The following is an 11,737-nucleotide window of genomic DNA, read 5'->3' on the forward strand; positions in this document are numbered from 1 at the left end:
CCCAGCAGTCAGTTTAATCAGCCTCCAGGCGGTTTGACACACGCCAGAGGTGGAGAACCACTCCTCTGTAGTGTCACATGCTACAGATACCCACGTTCTCCTTAGTCATTCCATTCTAGACCGATAGCTTTCATTTTACAGTAAGTCCCGATATCTGGTACTACAGGTCCTGCGGATTTGTTCTGTTTTCCTCAGCGTTGTCTCGGCTATTCTTGGTCCTTTGCATTTTTATATAAATTACAGAATCACTTTGTCAGCTGCCAAGAAAAACTTGCTGGATTTTGATTGGTATTATACTAAATACCTACCCCCTGCCCCTCTCCCTTGTCCCAACAATTATATATTACAAACAATAATAGATACAAACTCATAGCCTTATGTTAAATTATTGAGGAACTCCCAACATTCTTATACTGATCTTAATCTAGAATTTTAAATTTTTTTTAGGTGAGGTCATTTCACCTCTCCTTTAATGATCTGTTCCAGCATTCTATATACATTTTTGGAAATTGTTTCACAACTGAACACTACTGACAAAGTTAAGTCCCAGGGCATCTTATTGAAGCTGAAGACTTTCCAATTTGGAGGATCTAATGATGCCTGCCATCATCTCACTTGTGATAGATTATGTGATAAGTTTCATAAACTATGGTATACATTGATCATAGACTATATATTATGTGTACTCTCAGAAACACTTTCCTAGAGATCCTTTATTTTGTTCTAACAGTTTCAACAGTAACACAGTTGTAAGATTTTTATTCCTTCAGGACATGTACGTCTTTTGTTCATTTTCCGTACAGTCCATTTATATATACATTTTGAGGAATGCATTGAGCACCTGTGTAGGGGGTGGCCTTTAATGTGTAGACGTTGAGCACCCCCCACACACAATGTGTGGGGATCACTAGAATGCCACCCATCGTAATAACGTGCTTTTTGGAAAATGGCCGTAAAAGATATGTTCCATCTATTCACTAAACTGTCTCCTGAGTACCAACTCTGAGTCACAGTAGAAGGTAGCAATGAAAAGACTAGTGTAGCCCTGTAGGAGTTTATAGTCCGGGTGCTAGAGGAACATAAGGCAGATACTCAAGTTAGTGTAATCCAAGGCAGAATATGAATAGTGAGATGAGGTATAGTAATAGTAGCTAACATTATGTGTGTGTGCACGTATATCTATATATTCAATATATATCACATATTCATATATATATTCACTGTATATACATATAGTAATCATATCTAACGTGTCTGTGCATCTGTATATATTCATATATATGAATATATGACTATATATTATATATTCATAATAACACCTAACGTGTGTGTGCATGTATATACATGCCTATCTGTGGCCTCGCTGGTGTTTTGACCTGTGCTTTGCACGGGAACACTGTGTCTCAGCCAGTATTTCCGTTTTAACAGCATGACTCTCTTTTGTCTTACTGTAGTATTTGTACAGTTAACTTGAATTTTAAAAATTTAGGGCCGGGCACAGTGGCTCACAGCTGTACTCTTAGCACTTTGGGAAGCTGAGGCGAGTAGATCGCTTGATGTCAGGAGTTCAAGACCAGCCTGGGGAACATGGCGAAACCCCATCTCTACCAAAAATATAAAAATTAGCTGGGCATGATGGCATGCTCCTGTAGTCCCAGCTACTTGCGGGGCTGAGGCAGGAGGATCACTTGAAACTGGGAGGTTGAGGAGGCTGCAGTGAGCTGACTGTGCCACTGCACTCCAGCCTAGGTGACAAAGTGAGACCCTGTCTCAAAAAAAAAATTTTTTTTTGTTCACTTGATTTCATTGTTTCTGAGGCTTCACTTGGTGGACTGCATGTACTATTGTGAAGGAAAACATTCCATTTCATCAGCTTTCCCATCCCATGTGCTAGAATCTAAGTCAGACCTATGTTTTACTTCCACTTGGAGAAAAGGAAGATATCGGAGATAATAGACAAGAGAGAGGTATTTTGTTTGTTTCAGAATGTTGAGTTATTTTGGTGAAAAATGTAGTAAACTGTTAGGCCTAGAATAGAGAGGCGTTAATATTTATCTGTAATAGATATCATTTTCTAGGACGAAAGGAAAAGGATTATGTGTTTTTACTGTTCCTTCAGAACTATGAAGAGGCTCAATTTAGCTACTTTTAAGATCACTAGGGTCAGTTAACTAATTTTGCATTCTCTGCCAAAAATGTTTTTAAATTTTCTCTTTTGTCCCAGGGCATATAAGAGTGGGTCTGGAGTAAGCAACAGAAGAACTGAGCTATTTTTAAAAGAACATGACCACCTTCGAAAGTATTATCCAATGTATATGCACTATGTGCTTTCCTATGTTTATTAATTCATTTACTTATGTAACAAACATTTTATGATGATTATTATAGTGAGTGCTTTATCCATGGTAATTCATTTTGTTCTCCTAATGACACTTTTCAATAGAAAAGGAATTGCAACTGTTCTGACCATAATTAGGAGAGATCCTATGCTGTTGAGTATTTTACATCACTTAATTTTGTTACCTTAATTATTATTTTTTTTTTTTGAGGCAGAGTCTTGCTCTGTCACCCAGGCTAGAGTGCAGTGGCATGATCTCGGCTCACTACAACCTCCGCCTCCTGGGTTCAAGCAATTCTCCTGCCTCAGCCTCCCGAGTAGCTGGGACTACCGGTGGCCACCACCACACCCAGCTAATTTTTGTATTTTTAGTAGAGACGGGGTTTCACCATGTTGACCAGCCTGGTCTGGAACTCCTGAACGTGTGATCCACCCACCTCGGCCTCCCAAAGTGCTGGGATTACAGGCGTGAGCCACCACATCTGGCCCCTTAATATGTTTTTTATTGCCTTAATGTGTTTTCTTCCTCAGCAAGTCTAGCTCTGAAGCTTTTGTCCAATACTGCAGGTTATTAGTAAAAATAATAATGCTGATAATGACCTATGTTTGAACGGCCTGTTTCTATTTATATATGAAGAAGTCTTATAAAGAGACATTAGGCCATATATCAAATTTATTAAAGTTTTTATTTTCCAAGATTTCAGAAGAAAATACCTAAATACTTGGATGAACTATATATATATTTTAAAACAAGCCACCATAACCTGCTTCATTATTTTTCTATTTTTCTCTGAAATGTACAGGTTTCTTTGCTCTTGGCTTTGTATTTTGTTGTAGAATTAAGGATCAGAAAATTACTCATCTCTGTGGACTTAGCCTATAAGCACTTGAGCAGCTTGTATCCATGATAGTTAAGTGTTAGGAATCATGTTGATATTTGCTACTGAATGTCATAAATTAGTCATGTCTTAGGAGCTTAACATACAGTTGAATTTATTTTTCTTTAAAGGTCACTACTTAAAACATAAGCGGTTGAAATCAAAACACAGAAAGATCCAGACCTTTTTAGAAGCCTGGGTGCTCCCAGTGGTGGAACTAGTTTTCTGAATCTGTTGGACGTTATTGATACACACAAGGGGGCAGTCTCTTCTAGAGCATGTTTAGTTTGTAGTATTTATAGCTTTGGTGTGGTTCTTTTTGTGTTGGATAAAGACCACCATAAAAAAATTTTGCATCCCAAATTATATTAATCTATTCTTGGGGAACACAGTAATTTAGGGGATAGCATATTCTTATAGCACAAAGTACAGATTAAGCCCAGGAGTTTGAGACCAGCCTGGGCAACATGGCAAAACCATGTCTCTACTAAAAATACAAAAATTAGCCAGTCTTATAATCCAGTCTCAAAATTAATTAATTAAAAAAATAAAAATTTTAAAAAGAGACACTGCAAATGCTTTTAAACATCCCCACTCCAGTGTTTCGTTGTTGTCTGCTTTTTGTGGTTTTGCTGTGCCTTCTCCATGAGAAAAAGGGCTCTTAAAACTTGACAGCTTGGCCGTGTGCAATGGCACCTGCCTGTAATCCCAGCACTTTGGGAGGCCAGCGGGGCGGATCATGAGGTCAGGAGATCAAGACCATCCTGGCCAACATGGTGAAACCCCATCTCTACTAAAATACAAAAAATTAGCCAGGCATGGTGGCACATGCCTGTAGTCCCAGCTACTTGAGAGGCTGAGGCAGGGGAACCACTTGAACCTGGGAGGCAGAAGTTGTGATGAGCCGAGATCACACTGCTGCACTCCAGCCTGGTGACAGAGCAAGACTCCGTCTCAGAAAAAAAAAACAACTCGCCAGCCAAGTTGTGTGTGTGTGTGTGTGTGTGTGTGTGTGTGTGTGTGTGTGAGAGAGAGAGAGAGAGAGAGAGAGAGAGAGAGAATATAGCGGAATAGTGCCTGGTTCCAGTCTCTTTCCGAGGTTCCTGGAGATGTCCTGGTTTCATCACCTTCCCCAGTGTCTTCCCAGTAACGTTCCCTTTCTCCTAAAGCCACTTCCAGCTGGGTTTTTATTTTTTGCATTTGAAGTGTCCTGGCAAACAGAGCTTCTGCCTCATGTTTTCATCCAGTCAAACTGAAGGGACCATTGGCTGACACAGAGCAAGAAGAAAAACAAAGAAGGAATCACTCTAGATCCAAAAAGATTTTCACGGAGAAGGAAACCACATAGAGGCAGAAATGCCAAAAACTAATTTAGTGAAGACACACAAGAAATTCACCTAGAATGCAGGGAAGAAATATGAAAAGTACAAAACCAAGAGTGATGTGGAAGACTTACTCAGGAGATCAGTGGAGACCACAGACCGACAATCCCTTATGCAGAACGCCTGGAGTCAGATGTGTTTCAAAATTCAGCACTGGAGGATTTTAGAAAGATGGTGTGGGGCATGCACATGTTATATACACCTCCCAGCGGTGTCTAGGTCAGTACCCTGTAGTCAAAACCATCAACACTTTTGTAGGTAAACACAGAGGGAAATAAAGATGACGAGTAGTCTCATATCATGTCGGGTCAAGGTTTACTACCAGATAAACATTGCTGACTCATGAGAACATTTTGGGTTTTCAGACTTTAGGATTTTGGAGTTGTGGCTAAAGGGACCTGTAATAGATATCTCAGAAGGAAGACACAGAGCTGATAAAAGAGGAATAATAGCCTGTGGCAGGAGGATTGCTTGAGAATAGGAGTTCAAGATCAGCCTGGGCAACATAGTGAGACCCTATCTCTAAAAAAAAAAAATTTTTTTAATAGCTGGGGGTGGTAGCACATGCCTGTAGTCCCAGTTACTTGGGAGGCTGAGACAGGAGGATCCCTTGAGCCCATGAGTTTGAGGTTGCAGTGGGCTATGATCATGCCACTGCACTCCAGCCTGGGCAACAGAGCAAAACTGGGTCTCTCTAAAATAAATAAATTAATTCATTAATTAAAGTAAATTAAAATTAAAAAGCTGCAATTAAAGAGTGAAGCAGGAGAAAGCATTCAAGTGAATATAGTAAATTTTGACGCTCAAAAGGTCACAGGGTGTTGGACTGAATGAATTTAAACAAGGTCTAAATGCAGTCTGGTCACATTTTAAATTTGAAAAATAAGAAAAAATGTACAGATATGGAGAATTCTAATAAGCAATTTACTGCATCGATTTGAAGTCTCCATACCAAGCTTTGTAACCCAAACACAGTAAATATCATTTTCTTCAAACATACATATTTATAGAAACTGATTATATACTAGGCCACAAGGAAGATTTCAATTAATTCTGAAAAATAACTTGACCGAGGCAGCCCACCTGGGAGGTAAAGGAGGTGGGATCCTAATCCAGGCCTCTACCTCTTTGCTTTTCCCAATAATCTAATATTCTCCGAGGACAAGTGAGTTGTAATTCACTTCCAAGTACTGACCACAGAGACAAGTATTATTTGTCTATGTGAGGATCAATTTGGTGATGAAGACCGACTGGTCAAATGCCTAGAACAATGTAAATATTCCATAAATGTTAGTTGAATGAATGAATGAGCAAATGAACACATGAAACAAAAAAGACTCACCATGGAATTTTGTATTTGATACAGGATATACTCAAAAACACCACTTTTTTCTTTTATTTATTTATTTTTTTTAAAGACGTGGTTTCACCATGTTGGTCAGGCTGGTCTTGAACTCCCAACCTCAGGTGATCCACCCGCCTTGGCCTCCAAAGTGCTTGGATTACAGGTGTGAGCCACTACTCTCAGCCAACACCACTTTTTTCTAGAATGTGCCCAAGACAAGGTTGGAGAAGGCAGCCTTGTCTTTATAAAGTAAGTGATGTAGCCAAGCAGCCATTAGATACCATTAGAGGAAGCATTAAAACAAGGATGTCCACGTGACCAAACAGCCGTAAAACTTCCCTGGGGTGGTAGGGATCAAGGGGAGATGGGGCCTAGCAAACCTTAATGTTCTTCACTTATTTTCCCTCAAAACTTTTAAGCTTCCCCCATGGTGACCAGCCCCGGAGTAATGCACATTTAATTCAGCGTCTAATGCAGGGAAATCAATAGCATTGCACCACAGACAGTTTATTACACATAATCTGAAGTTTAACACATAAATAAATAAGCAACATACACAAACCGTAGCACTTAAGAGTTCAATTTAGGGGCTCATTTTCTCCCACAAATCAAAATACTTACATTGTCTTAAAATGTTTCACATTATAAAATAAAGGTTTGTTGTTTTTTTTTATCCAGGCTGGAGTTGCTTGAAACTTTTTTTTCCTTCAACTTTTATTTTAAATTCAGAGGTACAGGATGTGCAGGTTTGTTACATACGTAAATGTGTGCCATGGAAACTTTTCATTTCTTGTGTGTGTGTGTGTTTGTGTGTGTGTGTGTTTGGGGTTTTTTTTTTTTTTTTTTTTTGAGACAGTGTCTTGCTCTATTACCCAGGCTGGAGTACAGTGACATGATCTCAGCTCACTGTGACTTCTCCCTCCCAAGTTCAAGCAATTCTCCTGCCTCAGCCTCCCAAATAGCTGGGACTACAGGTGCACACCGCCACGCCCAGCTAATTTTTTATATTTTAGTAGATACGGGTTTCACCATGTTGCCCAGGCTGGTCTCAAACTCCTGAGCTCAGGCAATCTGCCCACCTCGGCCTTCCAAAGTGCTGGGATTACAGGTGTGAGCCACCACACCAGGCCACTTTTCTTTAAAAATAATAATTATGATGTCTTTTATTTTAATAACACTTTATAGTTCACAAGTTGTTTTCAGATATCTTACCCTATTTTGATCTTCCTCCTCAAATGCTTGTGAATTAGATAGGACAAGTAGACTCATTTAGCAGATAAGGAAACTGAGCGATGGGAAGAGCCCAGCGATGAGAAGAACAAGAAAGAGGAGTGCCTAACACCCGCCCGGTCTAGGGTGCTATTAGTCCCAAAAGGGACTTCTTTTTTTTTTTGAGACAGCGTTTCTCTCTTGTTGCCCAAGCTGGAGTGCAATGGCACGATCTTGGCTCACTGCAATCTCCGCTTCCCAAGTTCAAGCCATTCTTCTGCCTCAGCCTCCCAAGTAGCTGGGATTACAGGCATTTGCCACCATGTCTGGCTAATTTTTTATTTTTAGTAGTGATGGGGTTTCTCAGTATTGGTCAGGCTGGTCTCGAACTCCCAACCTCAGGTGATCTGCCCACCTCAGTCTCCCAAAGTGCTGGGATTACAGGCGTGAGCCACCGCGCCTGGCCAAAGGGACTTCATTCTTTCATTTCTATCTGGAGCTGGTAGGGGTGGGGAGATGGAAGCAGGAATAACCTAAATTGTGTCTACCATTGGAATTCAGACACATCTCAACTTGGTAAGGTAGGCGCATCAGAAGGCTTTATGTTTTCTGCTAGTTTGTTTTGTAGGTTTTTGGAGATCGCTCAGGTGAAGAGGGTTGAATTCATCATACCTCTCAATTCATAGTACATTATCATCATCACCAAGGGAACTGCTCTTGTTTTATTCAATTATGCACTTTCCTTTTTTACACCATCTGCAGTTTTATTTTGTTTTGTTTGTTTGTTTGTGTTTTTTTGAGACGAGTTCTCACTGTGTTGCTCAGGCTGGAATGCAGTGGTGCAATCATAGCTCACTATAGCCTCAACCTCCTGGACTCAATAGATCTGCCTGCCTTAGCCTCCTGAGTAGCTGGGACTACTCAGTCTCAAGTATTCTCAAGCAATCTGAACCCAGGAATTCCATCTAGGCCTCCCAAAGTGTTGGGATTACAGGCATGAGCCACAGTGACTGGCCCACACTCTGTTTCTATAAAGTTCAAAACAGGCAAAGCTGTTCTTCAGTTACCAGGGTTGGGGATGCCGGGGGTGTTCCAGAGGTGCAGATAATACTTTAGTGTTTTTGTTTGTTTGTATCTGGGTCATGTTTATATATAGTTATTCATTTTGCAAAAATCTATTGTGCTACATACTTACGATTGGTGTAGCTCTCGATATGTATATACTTCCTTTAAAATTTTACTTGAAAAAGTCCTGTTGGAATTTTGAATGGACTTCCATAAATTTGTCAATGAATTTGGGAGATAATTGATATATTAGAATTATTAAGGTCATTTTATCCATGAACATGTTGCTAAATTTTTTTTTCTTTGAGACAGAGTCTTGCTCTGTCTCCCAGGCTGGAGTGCAGTGGTGTGATCTCAGCTCACTGCAACCTCTGCCTCCCCAGTTCAAGTGATTCTCCTACCTCAGCCTCCTGAGTAGCGGGGATTACAGGTGCCCACCACCATGCCTGGCTAATTTTTGTAGTTTTAGTAAAGATGGGGTTTCACCATATTGGCCAGGCTGGTCTCAAACTCCTGACCTCAGGTGATCCGCCCTCCACGGCCTCCCAAAGTGCTGGGATTACAGGCATGAGCCAGGACACCCAGCCGCTAAAACTTTGAGATATTTGTTGTAAGGGATATTGGTCTGTAGCTTTTTGGTTTAGGGTTGTTTCTTTCTTTTCTTTTTTCTTGCAAAGTCTTCTTCTGGATTTAGTATCAGTGTAATATTGGGCTCATTCTATGAGGCCAATTTTCTGAAAAAGTTTGCACAGAATTGGCATTATTTATTCCCTAAATGTGAAAGTGTTTGTGCAGAATTGGGATTATTTATTCCTTAAATGTGATGGAATTCACCAGAGAAGCTACCTGGGCCTGAAATTTTCTCTGGAAGGATTTTTAACTTCAGATTATGTTTCTCTAATAGATATAGGGCTATTCAGGTTATCTATTTCTTCTTGAATGAGTTTTGGTAGTTTATGTCTTTCAAGAACTTTGTCCATTTCATCTGTTGTCATATACATTGTCCTAAGCCAGGCATGGTGGCTCACACCTGTAATCCCAGCAAGGTGGGAGATCATCTGAGGTTTAGAGTTCAAGACCAGCCCGAGCAATAATGTGAGACCCAGTCTCTTCAACATATTTTTAAAAAATTAACTGAGTATGATAGTACATACCTGTAGTCACAGCTACTCAGAGGTCAGAGGTGGGAGGATTGCTTGGGAGGATTGTCTAGGAATTTGAGGCTGCATTGAGCTATGATCATGCCACTGCACTTAGCCTGGGTGACAGAGTGAGATCCTATCTCAAAAATTATATATATATATATCATCCCCTAATATCTGAGAGTCTGTGGGGATGTTGGCTGTCTCATCCCTGATATCGCTGATTTGTATCCATCCTTTCTTTCTGAATTAGTGTGGCTAGAGATTTTTAATCTTTTTGATCTTTTCAAAGAAAGAGCTTTTTCAAAGAGAAAGTTTTTTGTTTCACTGAATTTTTTTCTATTGTTTTTCTGTTTTCCGATGTGTTGATTTCCACTCTAATCTTTGTTATCTCCTTTCTTCAGATTACTTTGGATTTAATTTCCTTTTTTTATTTTCAGAATCTTAAGGTGGAGACATTGACATGAGAAAAATAGATCAATGGACTCGAACAGAGTCCAGAAATAGACCTGCACATATATGGACAACTGGCTTTTTACAAAAGTGCAAAGACAACTCAGTAGACAAAGGACAGTCTTTTAAATAAACGGTACTAGAATAATTGGACATTCACATGCAAAAAAATATGGATTTTAATTCCTATCTCATCATATTTGAAAATTAACTCAAATATATCATAGACCCAAATAGATCATAGACCTGAAACACTAAAATTTCTAGAAGAGCTATAGAAGAAAATTTTTGTGACCTTGCATTAGGCAATGATTTCGTAGCTACACCAAGAGCATAATCCATAAAAGAAGAAATTGATAAACTGGACTTCAACAAAATTAAGAATTTCTGCTCTTTGAAAGATCTTGGTAAGAGAATAAAAAGGCCAGAGACTGGAGTAAATATTTGAAAATCATATATTTAATAATGGACTTGTATCCAGATTATACCCAGAGCTCTGAAAACTCAGTAGTAAGAACTCAGTTCTTTTAAATGGGCAAAATATTTGAACAGACATTTTACCAAAGAAGACATGTAGATGGCAAATAAATACAGTCACGTGTCACTTAGCAACAGAGGTACGTTCTGAGGAATGTGTTGGTAGGTGATTCTATCATTGCGCAAACATCATAGAGTGTACTATACAAACCTAAATGGTATAAATAACCTACTATTCACCTAGGCTACATTGGACAGCCGACTGGATAGGCTACAAACTTGTACAGGATGTTACTTACTGTCTTGAATACCGTAGGCAATTGTAACACAACGGGAACTATTTGTGTTTCTAAACATAGAAGTGGTAAGGTAAAAATACGGTATACAAGATAGAAAATGGTACACCTGAATAGGGTATTTACCGTCAATGGAGCTTGCAGGACTGGAAGTTGCTCTGAGTGAGTGAGTGAGTGAGTGGTGAGTCACCAGGAAGGCGTAAGACATTACTGTAACTACTGTGGACTTCATAAACACTGTATATTTAGGCTACACTAAGTTGATTTATTTTATTTATTTATTTATTTATTTATTTTGATAAGGAGTCTAACTCTGTCCCGCAGGCTGGAGTGCAGTGGTGCGATCTCGGCTATCTGCAACCTCTGCCTCCTGGCTTCAAACGATTCTCCCTGTCTCAGCCTCCCGAGTAGCTGGGATTACAGGTGCCTACCACCACGTCTGGCTGATTTTTGTAATTTTAGTAGAAATAGGGTTTCACCATATTAGCCAGGCTGGTTTTGAACTCCTGACCTCAGGTGATCCACCCACCTCAGCCTCCCGAAGTGCTGGGGTTACAGGCATGAGCCACTGTGCCCAGCCTATTTTTAAAATATTTTTCTTTCTTTAATAATAAATTAATCTTAGCTTGCTGTAACTTTTTAACTTTATAAATTTTTTAATATTTTTACATTTTTGACTTTTTTGGAGTAACATTTAGTGGAAAACACATTTTATAGCTGCACAAAATTATTTTCTTTCTTCACATGATTATTCTATAAGCATTTTTCTATTAACAAGTTTTTTGGGTTTTTTTTTAACTTTTTAAACCTTTTTGCCCAAAACTAAGACACAAGCACACACATTATAGCCTGGGCCTACAAATGGCCAGGATCATCAGGATCACTAATATCACTGTCTTCCACCTCCACATCTTGTGCCACTGGAAGGTCTTCAGTGGAAATAACATGCATGGAGCTGTCCTCTCCTGTCATAATGCCTTCTTCTGGAATACCCCTGAAAGACCCAGCCATTCCACTCCTAAATATTTGTCTAAGAGAAATGAAAGTATAAGATCATATAAGACTTGAATGTGAATATTCATGGTGGCTTCATTTGTATTAGTTCAAAACTGGAGACAGCCCAAATGTGCATCAAGAGGTGAATGAATAAAT

The sequence above is a fragment of the Aotus nancymaae genome, unplaced genomic scaffold (assembly GCF_030222135.1).
Source record: "Aotus nancymaae isolate 86718 unplaced genomic scaffold, 86718_ANA_hifiasm-v0.15.2.pri h1tg000072l, whole genome shotgun sequence".
NCBI classification, from domain to species: domain Eukaryota; kingdom Metazoa; phylum Chordata; class Mammalia; order Primates; family Aotidae; genus Aotus; species Aotus nancymaae.